Genomic DNA, 16,948 nt, shown 5'->3' with positions numbered 1-16,948 from the left:
TCGATTTTAATTTACTGAAAAAAAAATTAATTTACAAAAACAATTATCAATTATCCAATAAATATTTATTTGTATAAAATAATTTTTGAGTCAATTAAATGGTATGTATTTGTTGCAAAAACTGAAATTATTAAATCAAATATCATTTTTTTTTTGAATAAAATAAAAATTATTAAAATTATAAATGAATAAAAATTAGTAAAATTATAAATGAAGAAAAATTATTAAAATTATAAATAAATAAAAATTATTTGCTTCAAGTAAATATTTATTTGATAATAGAAAAGTAATCGATTATTTGAATCAACTAAATTTTTTCCCAGTGTAAAATAGGTTATAATTTTACTTATATTCTAAACCTAGAAAATTTGATTTTCCCTTGTGGTTTTTTTTTAATTCGAAAAAAGTTAAATATAAGATGAGGAATATTTTGATTTGCAAAAAAAAATTTCTTCTTTTTGCCTCAACTTTGTTTCTTTGCGTCTAAATACGCAGAATAATAAATCACTATTTACAAGCGCAGTAAAGTCACAATTTTTTAAAAACGCATTTTTATAAGAGAACAAAAAAAAAGAGGTAACCGAGTTAATAAAACATTGGCAATTTTATATCGGTGGGTCAATTTATAAAATGATACCAAATTATTTTTTTTGACATCGATAAAGTTTTGAGTAAATCTAAAATTAAATTTACGAAATCAAGACTCACCGACGACAGCATCGACTGGACCAGAAGATGACTTCCCTTCCTCTCCTGACTGGAAAAATAAAACAAACGAAATTTTTTATACTTTGGAAAAAAATTCCTTTAGGTATTTTGTCTGACTAAAACTTGGTTTTTACTACTTAAATGAAGAATTTAATTAGAAAAATACTCATTTGAAGAAAATTTATAAAACAAAATTATTTTTTAATACTTATATGGAAAACAAATACGAAAATGCGGGAAACGAAATCAAATTCAAATAAAAACGAAAGTAAAATACAAAAAATAAGGATAAAACTTAAATACGAAAATATAAGAAAAAATATATGAAAATAACTAAAATGGAAATTATTTGAACAAAGAATGTAAATAAACACTTGCTAAAGAGGAAAAAAAATGAATTTCCATTATTAATTAAATTAATTATTACTTGGTTATTATATTTTGATGAGAAAAAAATAAAAAACTTACAAGTGTTCGTATTTTCTTGTGCCTGATCTCCATCCTGAAGCAGAGTCACACACACAAATATAAACCCTTTTGTTGAAAAAACACTCACGCACTAACTGAAAAACTTTCTAATACTTTGGAAATCACTCGAAACTAAAAAAACTACATTTTATAGTTTAATATTTAATATAATATTAATAAATAAAATAAAATAGTAAATAAAAATATTAATAATAAAATAAAATAGTAAAAACAATATTAATAATAATTTTAATCGCAATTTAAAAAAAGGGACCGAAAATTTCAAATTTTTAGAAATTAAAAACACTTGAACCGAATGTTAAATTTTACAAAGAAAAACAAATTTTTTTTTTTAGAAAACTAAATAACTAAAACGAAGTTAAAAACTGGGAACAAAAAATTTTAAACTCGCGAATATGATTAATTTTTCACTAACATAAGAACCATTAATACTGATGTTGACTTTTTGATTCTTTCTTCAATATAGTCGATGGAAAAAAACTTGCAACTGAAATCAAAAATAAAATTTATATTAAAAATTAAACACTTTTACAAAATAGGATAAACATAAAAAAAATAAATAAAAAAAAATAAATAAATAAAAAATAAATAAAAAAAAATAAAAAAATAAATAAATAAAATAAAATAAAAAAAAAATAAATAAAATAAATAAAATTTTGTTTCACTTTCGAAAATAGCATCATAAAATAATTTATTTTAGTGAAATGTAACCTACTTTAAATGATCCTAAAGTTCTGAATGTTAAAGTGAAAGAAATTTACTTATTTCTTCTTGAAATTAAATTTGTATTACAATAATTTTGCGTCACTTTCAAAAAAAAAAATAATTTTTAAAGTTTTCAAATAATATGTAGAATTTTAGTTTTTTTTTACGGTAATCAGTAATTTATGGAAATATTTTTAACAAGAAAAAAAATTTTATTTGATTCAAATAATTGATTACTTGTCGATTATCATATAAATGTTTAGTTGAATTAAACAAAAATTTATTTATATCTTATAATTTTTATTTAAAAAATTAAATTATTAAATTATTTACTTAATAAATAAATTTTTATTTCTACAATAGCTTCAGTATTTTAAGAAAATAGCATTTAATTAATAAAATATCACATCACGTATTGATAAATTAAATTATAAATTTTCAAAATATTCAATTATTATCGCAATCACTGATTTTTGAAAATATTTTTTTATGAAAAAATATATTTCGTTCATTCCTACGTTCAGAACTTGTAGATGATAAAAATTTTGTTTTCAGTCTGTTTACAAGAAAATCATTCACCTACTTACAAATTTAGCCTAATTTTACAAATAAAACAGCAATAATAATTATCATTATTTTTAGTGTTATAAATAATTAATTTTATTATTCAGAAAAAAGATTTTAATTTTCAGTTATTTTTAAAGTTTACTTTTTCCTAAGTCGGATAATTGGATTAATGCCAAGATTTCTAATTCGCTTTTGTCATTATAATTGTGTTTCTAAATTTACCATCAAGACGATTTCATGTTATTGAGTTTATTGGAATATTTAAACGTACAATTATTTATAGTAATAGATAAATATATTCTTTTTTTCTTTTTATTGTTCTTTTAACAATATGGATTATTGTTTCGAAGCAGTGACAGAAATGATGTGCATCTTATACTAAAATAAGAATAAATAATTAACAGTCAAATTTAATTGAAAATCAGTAAAAAAATAACTGAATTATTATTCATTTTCTACAGAAATAGTTAAATAATTTTACGGACAGTCAAAACAAAAGTTAGCCAAATGTTCTAATTTTGTATTTTAAAAGAAAAAGACAAATTAAATTTTAAATTCGTTTCGCTAGAAGGTGTAAAAAATTTAATTTTCAAAAATTTTAAACAATTAAAAATTGCATTTGAACAAAAAATGACAGTATTTTTGTCAATAAGAAACAATGCTTCCATATGAGGAAGCAAAATTTGTTAAATTGTTAAGTTTTAAACGCTAAATACTATTAATTCGACTTTAAGTAGTACGAGTCAAAGTACAGTCAGACGAAAATCCGAATATAAGTAATTTAAAAATGAAAAGTATTTTTTTGTTAATTCAACTTCCATTAGAATTTTTCTCATTTTATTTTGATTTATACTACTTAAAGTTGAATTTGAAAAAAAAATATTTTACATTTTGAATTCTCGATTTTATCTAATTATACAATAATTTCTTTTATTTGGAATTTCATTATTATCGTTATCAAAAGAATTTTCTATGTTTGCTGTCAATAATGTAGATAATGTATGACTGTACTTTGACTCGTACTACTTAGAGTTGAGTTATTATTTTAAAAAGATTATTCAATTCTTTAAATATAGTAAAAATTCTACATTAAATAGAACGAGTCAAAGTATAGTCAAACGAAAATTCGTAATTTAAAAATGCAAATTATTTTTTTTTTAACAATAATTTAATTTCCAGTCGAACTTGTCTGATTGTACTTTGACTTGTACTACTTGAAGTTGGATTTAAAAAAAATATTTTACATTTTGTATTGTCGATTTCATCTCACTAACTTTTGACTTGTATTAATTTTGGAATTTAATTATCATCATTATTAAAAGAATTTTCTATTCTTGCTTTCAAATGTAGATTTTTTATGACTGTACATTGACTCGTACTACTTGGAGTTGAGTTAATTTTATAAGAATTAATTAATAATTTTATAAGTTAAGTAGTACGAGTCAAAGTATGGTCAGACGAAAATCCGCAAATTATAAATGAAAATTATTTTTTTTAACAATAATTCAACTTCAAGTCGAATAGTGTTCAGATTGTACTTTTACTTGTATAACTTGAAGCTGAATTTAAAAAAAAATTAACCTTTTTAATTTTCAATTTCATGTAACTATACTTTTGACTTATATTACTTGGAGTTTAATTAGTATTATTATTATTATTATTATTATTATTAAAAGAATTTTCTGTGTTTGCTTTCAAATGTAGATTTTTGTATGACAGTACATTGACTCATACTACTTAGAGTTGAGTTATTATTAGAAGAAGAATATTCTATTCCTTGAATATTGTAATAATTCGAATACGTTAAGTAGTACGACTCAATGAATAGTCAGATATCGACAATATTGAAACTATAAAATATTTTTTTAATTAACAATAATTAATAACAAATTCGGGTCAGGAATTGGTGAAAACGTGGGGCTATTTTGATATTCATCCAATAGAAATTCATTTCATGTTTCTTGCTTCTCGAATTTTAATTCTTTCCTTTTTTAAAAAAAAAAAACTCCATATACCAGTCTAAATTTTCAATTTCAAAAAAATTTTACTTGCTGATTGCGAGAAAAATAATTCCCATTTGTAATTTATTCATGAATTATTATTATTATTAAAGGATATAAAAAGTGATTTTATTACACAGAAGTAAAGGAAAGAAAAAAATGTCTGAAATGTATTATTTAAAAGTGATAGAATCAGTATAGTCGATATACGTATATATATATTTGGTTGCACCGTGACCATCTGTCGTTTGGTCTCGCTTTTGCAATCGTTTTCCCAGGCCAGCGGTCGCGCCTTAAGACAACTGTGAGAATCGGCCTCTGGGGTAATTCGCAAATACTTCGGGGGTGGTTTTCCCACCGAGAGGCGGAGCAAAGTCGCGCGTCGGATTACTGAAGCGTCCTGCCTCCAAAGAACATAGTGGGGAATCATTCTCAACTCAGTTTCTGATCGGACTCGGTACTAGAAAGTGCGCTCGTGTAGTTTCCTCTCAAAAATAAAAGACGTTTACAATACGTGAGACAGAGAGCACGTGACTCAAAGTTTTACCTCTCGAAAACTTTTGAAAATAAAGTTTTAATTTTTTTTTCCTCTCGTATTATAAAAATTAACGAGAGAGTTATTTATTTTTTTTTTTTTGAAAAATTAATTTTTGAACGTGTTTGAATAGAAAGTGATTTTATTTGAAAAAGTAATTAAAAAAATTGGGTTTATTTTATTATCTAGGTTTGTTTCAACAATATTATGTTTACTTTTATAATTTATAATTTTCTATTCGTGAATTTTAATTCGCAAAGTGAAGTTTCGTCTTGTCAACCAAAAATTGTTTTTGAATTAAACATCATAATTTTAAATAATTTTTATTCAATAATTTGAGTCAATAAAAATTACTTTTATTTATATTATAAAATATGTTTAATCCAAAAATATTTTTTTTTAATTCGCTACTTCATTTTGGATAAAAAAAAAATTTTTCTCAGTGTATAACTTTAAACTAATAGTGAAATTAGTAAACAATTTTTTTTTGTGTTAATAAATAATTTATTACCTATTTAGTATTTTGTCTAGAATTTCATTATTTGTTGCAAATCTAATTTATTGAAAGAAAATTATATACACCCAGAGAAAATTTTTATTTCAATCAAATAAAAAAAGTACCAAAAATTAAAAAACAAGTTAAATAAAAAAAATTAGAGTCTAAATTATTAGTTTAAAAAAAAAATTTCAAGAAATAAATTTGAACCAAACAAATTTTTTAGTTTGGTTTAGTTTTATTTTTTTAACTTCCTGATATGATAATTAGTCGTTCTTAGTAAATAATAAAAAAAAATAATTTTTCGATTCTATAAATAAAATAAGACTTTATTTTTACTCCATCAGAAATTTTCACTAATTTCAATAAGTGTTGAATATATTTTTTTTTTGTATTAATATTGAGTATATTTTTAACAATTGTTCAAGATTTTCGCGGTTACTTAAATATTTATAGTTAATTAGTACTCGTTGACCTAATTTTAACTATATAACAAAGACGCATTGTTGATAGAGGTTACCACATTCAATTAAGCGATGTTCATTTGAAACAATGCAAATATATATTCAATAGATTCATTTATATTAAACTAAGTGAATTAATGATGTTATAAAATAATAATTACTCTCGAAATCGTAATTCGTAATACAATTCTAATTAAAATATAATAACCGAAAATTGTAAATTTTTAAAATGTAAATACATTGTTAATTTTTAATAACAAAAGCATTGCAATTTTATTTTATATATGCATTTATTTTTTTTTGTACTTTTTTAATTTAATATTTTTAATTAATAATTAATTTTACAATTTGAAAAAAAATTTTATTAAATTCAATGGCAATTCAATTTAAATTTTAAGTTATACAATAAATTTATATAATTGCGTAAAATTATCATTAAATTCAAATAATTTTACAATTTTCTTTAGTTAAAATTGTAAAATTATTTTTTACAGATTTTTTAAAGAAAAATAATAATTTTTAGAAATTAAAATAATTTTTTTTTAATAAAAAGTGTAAAATTATGAGTTTTTACAGATTTTTTAAAGAAAAATAATAATTTTTAGAAATAATAAATCATTTACTTTAATAAAAATTAGAAAATTATTTTTTACTGATTTTGTAAAGAAAAATAATAGTTTCTAAATATAATAAATAATTTTCTTTGATAAAAATTGTAAAATTTTTTTTACAAATTTTTTAAAGAAAAAAATTACAAAAAATATTTAAACAGTTGGAATAAAATAAACTCGTTTTTAATAATTACACAGAGAAAAAGGAAAAAAAATAATTGTAAGTGAATCAAAAAAAAAATTTTTTGGTGCAATATGAATTGCGATATTGAATGGCGCGAAAATTATTCGTGCTCTTCGACTAAAAAGGACAAAATTGTTTAAGTTCGTTATTTTTTGTTGTTATTGTTACAATTCAGTGGTTCCTGGAAATTTTATTTTGCTAGCCGATCTTACGGATTATTTTCAAGTTACATAATCAAGGTAAAAAAAACAAAATTATATTCTAAATCTAAATATTTGAAATTAAAAATAAAAAAAAACCGAAAATTAATTTTTCTTAAAAGATTTATTTCCTAATTTTTTAACAAAAATTTTCTCGTTTCCCTAATGCATTCTGTTTTATTCAAAATTTTGTTTTGTCCTTTTTTTCCTCATCTTATTGCAAAAAAAAAAAAAAAAAAAAAAAAAAAAATAGAAAAGAGAAAAAAATTAGTAGTTACATTCAAGCAAAGCTCTTTGTTTACTTTAAATGAAAATCTCGTTCTTTCAACTCCATCGCGTGCTCCATTCACTGTTTCGCATGAAACAACATAAAACGAACGTGGTTAAAAAGAACCATTAATCAATCACTTATTGACTTTAATTCCATTTTCTAATTGCGTTATTGTAATTTTTTTTCTTGCTCATGCATTGTTACTATTTTTTATTCTATTTATTATTTTTTTCGGATTTTATTTTTTAATCTATTTTTTTATTCATTACTTTTTTGTATACTTGTTAATTTATTCGAATTAAATATTTGTGTTTATTTAAATGCAGTATTTTTATTAATTTACTAATTTTTTAGAGAAACTATTTTATATTTTACTACTTCTATATTTTACTTGAAATTTAAAAATTTTAGTAAAAATTACTTCAAGCATAGCGAAATTTACTTTCAAAATAGTAAAAATTGACAGAAATGCGCAGAAGTTGCAGACAGTTTCAGTTTTACTTTCTAAATAGTAAAAATTACATAATATTTTTCTCCGTGTATATTAATAATTTTATAATAACAATTAAACAATAATAATATAATAATAATAGAAAAAATAAAAAATAGTAAAAGAAAAATAAGGAATAACAAATAAAAAATAAAAAAGTAATAATAAATAACAAATAAAAAAGTAATAATAAATAAAAATTTAAGTACAATGTGAAAAAGGCGAAATTTTAGTAGAAAATTTTTATAAATCTCATTAAACGTTGCATAAAATTAAAACCAAGTTTCAATAAATTTCAAAATAATTTTCTAATATTTTAAATATTTTTTCTCGATTTAAATAAAACTATACATAATTTTTTAGTTTTTTTAAAAAATTGGAATTTTCTATACCTTAAAAATTAATGCTTTTTTCTAAAACATAAAATATTGTGTAAATAAACAAAATATATTTCAAATCCAACATTTTATTATAAATACTATTTAATGAGGTCTTGAAACTTGCGACTAACGAGGAAACGGAAATGAATGGCGACAATTTCGAAACAAATTTTCAAGTTTGATATATGTATATGAAGGTTAAACGTTCCCGAGAAGTTTGACGTAAAACTTTTAAATGTTTTAGACGATAGTTAAGCAGATATCAGTAGCGTCTAGTGCCAACAATTTTTATTACCGTAATAAAACAAAAAAGAAAATCTTGACCCTATTATTTAATATTAAACCAAAAAAAAAAAAAAAAATTAAAAAAATTTGTACCTACTTTAAAAAAAATAATATACTGAAGAAAAAAATAATGTACTACAGAAATAAGGTTAAAGTCCGCAAAGTTTTTAAAAAGGAAAAAAATTTGTAAAAATTAGATGCAAAATAAAGGTTTTTAAAGAATGTAACTTTTTTTCTTGAATTCGATTCAATATTTTATTTTCAAAACTTGGATTAAAAAAAAGGAATTTAAACTTCCTTTGGCACATTGGGTCCTTTTGAACTGGATTTAGAATTAATTAAATTAATTCAAATTTAAAGAAGAATTTAATTTAATTTTTATAAAAAATATTAAAATATGAAAAAAGTATAAAAAGTATAAAGTATAAAAGTATGAAAAAATAAATTATAAAGATTCTAAATGTTAAATTTAGGTTCTTAATTTTAATTACAATCAGTACCTGAAAATATCAGGGAATTTTATAAACCTTGAAAAAAACCTGGAAAAGTCGGGGAATTTTAATAGGAATCCTGGAAAATTATTGTTTTCTAAAGTTATTGTGCTTATTCTTGAAATATAATTTTACTTAAATATTTCAAAATTAATTCAATTTTAAAAAAGTAGCGTTTACAATTTTTCTTCGCAATAATTCAATTTTTTAAAAGAATTACATTATTAAAAAAAATGTTGAATAAAATTCTACGCAAACATTCAATTATTTTCATAATTAATAAAAATTTCACAGGAATTCTATTATTTACAAATTCTTTATAAATTTCTTCGCAATAATTCAATTATTTTCATAAATAATCAAATTTTTTTTAAAGAGATTCAATTATTTTCATAAATCATAAAAAACTTTATAGTTTTTCAATTATTTTCATAAATAATAAATCTCATCGCAGAATTTCAATTATTAATAAATTCGTCTCAATAATTCAATTATTTCAATTATCTTTATAAATAATAAACTTTTTCTTCAAAATTCAATTATTTTCAAAAATTTTAATAAAATTCTTGGCAAAATTTCAATTATTTTCAAAAACTTTTCTCAATTCAATCAAATTTTTTCACAGAGATTCAATTATTTTTATTATCTTTATAAATAATAGAATTTTTCTCCAAAATTCAATTATTTTCAAAAATTTTAATAAAATTCTTGGCAAAATTTAAATTATTTTCAAAAATTTTAATAACATTCTTGGCAAAATTTCAATTATTTTCAAAAACTTTTCTCAATTAAATCAAATTTTTTTGCAGAGATTTAATTATTTTTAAAACAATTTTAATCTAATTTCTCGAAAAATGAAATTATACTTAAAAATCTTATTAAAAATTCGTCAAAAGAATTTTAATTACCTATTTAAAAATTTATTGATAAAATTCTTTATGAGAGTTCAATTTTGAAAAACATTCATTTATTCAATAAATTATTTATTTGCATTTTATTTGTATTTAAATAATTGAATTCTCGTAAAATTTTTCAATAAAAATTGATTTAAATATGAATTTCATATTGGATTTTTCAAATGTTTTAAATTATAATCTTTTAATAGAATGTTTGAATTTTTCATACATTTAACTGAAAATTGTGTAGATATAATTTTCTTTAAAAAGTTTAATTGGATTTTTTTTAAGTTATCTAAAGTTTTTATTTTCTAATATATTTTTAATTGAAGAATTTCCGAATAATCGAAATTTCATAAAATTTAATTGTAAACAAATAGATATGAAAATTCTCAAGGAACTTTTTCAAAAATTATTAAAAAATAAATTATTTAATGAAAAATTTTAGTTAAAAATTATGGAAAACAATAATTGAATTGAAGTGATAATGAGTCGATATAATGAATCGATATCTTCATGTTTTATAACAATTTTTTATAATTTGTTTAATTTTAAAAAGGTTTGAATTTAAATCTTTTGAAGAATTTTAATTTCTATGGAAAAATAATAATAATTATTTAATTTTGTAGAATATAAATTTATTTTTCAAAACCTTGAAAAATTTCGTTTTTTAATCTGGAAAACTTGGAAAAGTCTGGGAATTTGAAATCAGCAAAAGTGTGGCAACCCTGAAATTAATACCAAAGTGGATCAATTTTTTTTAGTCCACATTTTTGGTATCAATTTATCGCAATTTAATACTTTTCTTTAAGTATTACAAGTGATTTAAAATTTCAAATATACTTAAATTTTGAAGAGAGAAAAAAATTAAAAGTATATCAAAATATTTAAATCTAAAAATAAATCCAAAATTGATACATTCAGTAATTTCTTTGCAGTAGATGATTTTATACGGAAAGAAAAAAGTTAATTTAAAAAAGAGTATTATGTAACATTACTGAGTTTTAATTAAGTAAGAAATCTTTATTCTTTTTTTTTTTTTTTGAAAATAAGAAAATAAAAAGAGGTTTATTTGACTCTATTATTAGAAAACAGGAACTTTTGTATATATGTATGTGTGCAATGTTTCTTCCTTCTAGGAACGGTACAAAGAGGACGTACAGTTTTAACTTCCGTAGAGGAATGCGTCTATTGGAAGAACCCAAAAGAATGAAACTCGCGCAGGAAAAGAGTTGGGAATCGTTTTAAACTACCATCCACTTCACATTCCTGATTTCAGTTAGGCGCTTGTTTATTTCTTTTTCGACTCTCTCTATCTCTCTCTCACCCTCTTTTTTCTCACCCCCCGAAGCACTTGAATTGCATGTCCGTATATAGCCCATGCAAGTTCAAATGCAATGCAACATGAAATGTAAGGAAAACGAGAAAGAATGCAGGATAAGAGCAAGCTTATTTTTTTCAGTGTTAAGAAAAAAAATTTAAAAAATTGAAAATAATAATAATAATAAAAAAAAATCGTTATCCACTTTTGTTAATAATGCACAAATTTTATTATTTCAAATTTTAAATAAAAAAAAAAATATTAGAATAAAGTGGGGTGAAAAAGACATTTTTTTATCATCGACGCTATAAATCGGAATTTTTTTAAAATTTTACTAAAAGTTTAGTAATTAAGCTTAAAAAAAAATCACTTTGCGATTTTTGTAAAAAGTGCTATAAATTTTTGTAATTTTCTATTATTCCTCTATTTACATGACAAATAATTTCAATAGTTTAAAATTTTTAATATAAAACCCAAATAGCTGTTTTACTCTACTCTAAAATTAACAAAATTGAAAAGAGGAAGTTGTTTTGTTAGCAAAAATTAAAAAAGGAAGTTGTTTTGTTAAAATTTTGTCCCTAAATTTTCGAATTTTAAAATGAACGACAATATATTTCGCAATATAAATTTTCTTCGACATTGCTCTCTAAAATTAAAATAAAAAAATATAAACCCACGTCGAAAATTCCATAAAATGGAATTCATTTTCCATGGAGAAATGGAAATTCCATGCAGTTTCCATGGAAATTTTGCAAGTTTTTTATTTTAAAAATATTTTAACATTTCCAGGATTGTCATAGGTCTGGGAAATCAGAAAAAAGCCACGTCAAAATTTCAAATATCTTTAAAAATAATAAAATTCTTATTCTCCAAAATTCAATTATTTTCAAAAATTTTAATAAAATTCTAGGACAAGATTTCAATTATTTTCAAAAATTTTCCTCAATTTAATCATTTTCATTATCTACTATTTTTTAATAAAATTTTTCAAAAGATTTCAATTATTTAACAAAAGTGTTGATAAAATTTAAAGCAATCATTAAATTATTTTCGTAAATAATAAAATTTTTTTTACCGAGATTCAATTATTTTTATAAATAATAAATTTCATCATTGAATTTCAATTATTTTTAATAGAATTCTTCGAAAAATGCAATTATTCTTGAAAATTTTATTTAAATTCTTAGAAAAAATTCAATTATTTCAAAAATTTGTTGATAAAATTCTTTATGAGGATTTAATTTTGAAAAACATTTATTTGTTCAATAAATTATTTATTTGCATTTTATGTGTATTTAAATAATTGAATTCTCGTGGAAATTTCTATTAAAAATTGATTTAAAAATAAATTTCAGTTACAATTTTAGATAATAATTGAATATTAAAAGCAATATAGCCTAGATGTTTAGAAATAATTGAATTTTGAAAATAATTTTTTTTTTTAAATGTAATTGCATTTTTTTTAAATTATTTGAAGTTTTTTTTCTAATATACAGTCGAACCTGGATAAGAGAGAACTGGATAAGCGAGAAACCTCTATAAGCGAGAGTTATTTGCTGGTCCCGTGACTTAGACTTCTGTAGTTAAGAAACTGGATAAGCGAGAAACCTCTATAAGCGAGAGAAAATTGCCGGTCCCTTGAACTCTCGCTTATCCAGGTTCGACTGTATATTTAATTGAAGAATTTACGAATGATTCAAAATTCGTAAAATTGAATATTTTAAACAAATTGATTTGAATATTGTCAAAGAACTTTTGTGATATTAAAAGCATTATAGCATGAATTTTAAAAAATAATTGATTTTTGAATATTTTAAAAAATACAGTCGAACCTGGATAAGAGAGAACTGGATAAGCGAGAAACCTCTATAAGCGAGAGTTATTTGCTGGTCCCGTGACTTAGACTTCTGTAGTTAAGAAACTGGATAAGCGAGAAACCTCTATAAGCGAGAGAAAATTGCCGGTCCCTTGAACTCTCGCTTATCCAGGTTCGACTGTAATTACATTTTTCGAAGAATTTATTTAAAATTATGTTAAAAATAATTGAAATCCTTTGAAGAATTTTATTGTTTAGGAAAATAATTGAATTCCTGTAAAGAATTTTTATTACCTTTTTTTATAAATAATTGAAGTCCTTTGTGAAATGTAATTGTATTCTTGAAAAAGAATTTAAAAAATAATTACATTTTTTGAGGAATTTATTTAAAATTGTATTTAAAATAATTTAAATCCTATGAAAAACAGTTTTTTGAGTATATTAATTTTTAGAGTGAATCAGAATATTCTTTAGGAAATTTTATAAAAAATACTCGAAAAAGTATTAAATTTTTAGAAATGATAAAAATATTCTGGTTTTTTGAGTAAAATTTTTAGAGTGTAATTAAGGAAATTTTATCAAAAATATTGGAAAAAGTATTATATTTCTAGAAAGAATAAAAATATTCTGGTTTTTTGTGTTAAATTTTTAGTGTAATTTAGGAAAATTATCAAAAATACTGAAAAAAAATGTTTAATTTCTGGAAATTATAAAAATATTCTGGTTTTTTGTGTAAAATTTTTAGAGTGTAATTTAGGACTTTTTGCTTTTAAATTAGTTAATTTTACTAATCAGTAATTTCTACTTATTTATTAGTGAAATTTATTTATTCAAAAGCAAAATGTCAGTCACTAATTCAAATTGGTTAAAATTTTTACTAATTAAAATTTATAGAGTAATTTTAATAATTGTAATATAATTTTAATAACTTTAATTAATATAATTTTATTATCTTTAATAATTATGATAACTTTAATACTTTCAATAGTTTAAATAATTTTCATACTTGTAACAACATTAATAGTTTTAATACTTTTAATAATAATAATAAACATAAATAGAAACTTATTTCCAAATTTTATTCGAGTTCTTAATCGCTAAGAAATTCATTAACAATCTCTTTACAATTTTATCTTATTCTAAATTCACTAGAAAAAGTCAGGTTTTAATCAGACAGAATGCCATTGTAACTTTCATTGCAGTAGTAAAAGTAAATTTTAGCCAGACTTTTCCAACACTTTACAACTTAATTGTTAGTAGTAAAAGTCAGTTTTAGTCTGACTCGTCAAGTTCCCTTAATTTCGGTATCAGTAGTAACAGACACTTTAAGTCGTACAATGGTATTTTAAATTTATGCAATTTTAAATAAGTAGCAAACGTAAGTTGCAGTCAGACAAAATTTTTATCATTTTTATCATTTTTTCTTTTAATAAAAATTTCAATTTTTTTTTTAATAAAAAAGTTTATTATCACTTGATTCTTTTATAATAATGATTTATTTATTCTTTCTTCAGACTAGTTAAATTTATTTTTCAACAAGAAAAATAATAGTAATTAGTAATCGTACGTTTACATTATTAGTAGTAACGTACATTTTAGTCAGGCAAAACTTTTTTCAAATAAAAGATCAGGAAACAAAATTAGATTTATTAGATAAAGCTACAATTGGACAATTTGTTTAAAAATGTAATGTTTTACTTCCCTTTTTTAATTATTATTATTATTATTATTATTATTATTATTATTTGAGACTATTTTACTATAATTATTCTAATTACTATACAACTTTTACCTTTCGTTTGTTAATTAGTGCCATAAGGTAAACAAAATTAAAAAGTTTGTCTTCCGGAATATAAGCAAAATAATAAATAACTTGGTTTATTAGATTTTCTTAATAAATGTAAAAAGTTAAATATCGTTAACGAGCAGTTTACGATTGTCACTCTCATATATCACGAGGCACGTAATTACTATTCCATCTTGTAAAATTTAAACTTTTCTCTTGAAAGGTGCCTTTTACATTCTCAAAGATAAGCTAGAAAATTATTATCCAAATAAATTGAAAAGCGGATTCTAGTATAAAATAATATTTCTTTTAGAGGAAATTTAACACTTCAATAAACTTTAAACTATTTTTTATACGTAACGCAATATTATTTTTTTAATTTGAAAAAGAAAGAAATAAATTTCCTTCAAAAAATAAAAGAAAGTATTGTAGAGTGAATCGGAATATTCTCAAAGATTAGGGAAAAAGTCAAAATTCTTTTTTGAAATCAGAGAAAAAGAAAATTATATTTTTTTTTTTTGGAAAACTTTATTAAAGTTCAAAGGGATAAAAAATTGCAAATATTAAATACTAAATTGCATCGAAATGATAATACGTAGATTGGTACCAAACTGGTATTATTTTGTTTTATAGTTTGATAGTTTGATACTTTCAGGTAAAGTGTGAAATGAAATAATTTCCATTGCTCGTTATCCAAGAAAATAAAAACGCAATTTTTCAATTCAAAACACATTAGACATATCATTTTATCAGCATCTTTCGATCTCGTAATCAAGACGATGGCTATTTAAATTTTAAAGGCAAGCAATTTGCGTGTAGTTAGAAATGCATAGCTCAAGAGAAAGAGAGAGAGAGAGAAAGAACGTTTGTTGGGCTAATTAATTGTATAATATATAGCTATCCATTCCGTCAGAGGTAGTTAAAGAAAAAAAAACACTTGTTCTCGACTTTTGGCTTGTCAGTATAATATGGGATGCATATAATGACGGCGATTTGCGGTGTTTTGCAAATCTCTCACCCTCCCCTTTCCCTCTCACCTTACAATCTCTGACAATAGATCGGTAAAGTGGGGCGGAATCGTTTAGCACGCGATTTTCTCGTAATTTTCAAACTCGCCACACGCCACGATATCAAAAGCTCTCTTCCACGAAAAAAAAAAAAAAAAAAAAAACGAAGAAGAGTAGAAGAAGAAGTCTGACTCATCTTGTATGTATGTATATACAGTACGAAAACCTACCACGTCAGTCATATCCCATGAGTGGGAGTGAGACAGACTTATGCGATTCCCATACTTTCCTATGACTGACGGATAGCTTTTCTTACTGTATATATACTTATCCCATTAGTGAAAATGTGTATTCACGCTTGCATGTAAACATGATTTGAAACCAGACTGTGGAGAACGGTTAAATACAAGGCGTACACCCCATGCTTGTTATCGTCGCACGCGAAACCTAATTGATTAACAGATGGTTAACACGGGTTACATTTTACATTTACTTCCCCACCACCGAAAAAAAAAGAATTTATTGTTATTTGTCCCGCCCTCATTAGAAATTGGACAAGAATTTAATCTTCTTTATTTTCTTCAATTTCGAGACTAATTTTGAAATTATTTTTTATTTTCTTTTATAACCCCCCAATGAATGACTCAATAAATTAGCTTCAGAGAATTTATCAAACTTATTTGGAGAGTAATGCAGTAATATAATGATTAATTAGTTGATGAACGAAAAATAGGAATTAATTAATGAATTCATTCAGGGCTTGAACCAGTGAAAGTATTTCAAAATACGGACTTTACGGACCAAAAATGAAAAATTACGAATCATTTACGGACCAATTATACTGAAAAATTACCAGTACGAGTCAAATAAGAGAACATTTTACTTTTAATTATAAATCAAATTTTTTCATAAAACTATAAAACATGAAGAGATCGATAACTCCGAGTCTTCGATTTCTTCATGTTTTATAATAATTAAAAATGTCAAATTGATAAAATCATTACTTTATATTATAATATTGTACTTCTTCAAAATTATTTTCATCATTTCAATTCAATTACTATTTTCATTATTTTAATTTAATTATTATTTTCAAGAATTTTTAACTAAAATTCTTCTTTAAATCGAAAATTTTTAATAATTTTCAAAAAAGTTCTTCGAAAATTTTCGAATCCATTTGTTTACAATATTCAATTTTACGAAATTTGAATTATTCGTAAATTCTTCAATTAAATATATATTAGAA

General features: G+C 22.1%; 1 protein-coding gene across 3 annotated transcripts in view; it reads left to right on the top strand.

The window, feature by feature from the left end:
* The first annotated feature begins 5,133 nt into the window (after positions 1 to 5,133).
* Positions 5,134 to 16,948, top strand: part of LOC122504372 (lachesin-like) — a 203,160-nt gene continuing 191,345 nt past the window's right edge. For 2 of the 3 annotated variants that reach the window (XM_043615458.1, XM_043615455.1), the window contains exons 1-2: positions 5,135 to 5,193; positions 6,774 to 6,998. The gene's annotated coding sequence lies outside the window, so the exon portion shown is untranslated. Of the gene's footprint in view, positions 5,194 to 6,773; positions 6,999 to 16,948 lie in introns of all 3 variants that reach the window. The other variant, XM_043615456.1, reaches the window with a different exon arrangement.

The sequence above is a fragment of the Leptopilina heterotoma genome, unplaced genomic scaffold (assembly GCF_015476425.1).
Source record: "Leptopilina heterotoma isolate Lh14 unplaced genomic scaffold, ASM1547642v1 Lhet_293, whole genome shotgun sequence".
Lineage (NCBI taxonomy): Eukaryota > Metazoa > Arthropoda > Insecta > Hymenoptera > Figitidae > Leptopilina > Leptopilina heterotoma.
Note: the sequence above shows the minus strand (reverse complement) of the source record. Positions and strands in the feature narration are given on the sequence as shown.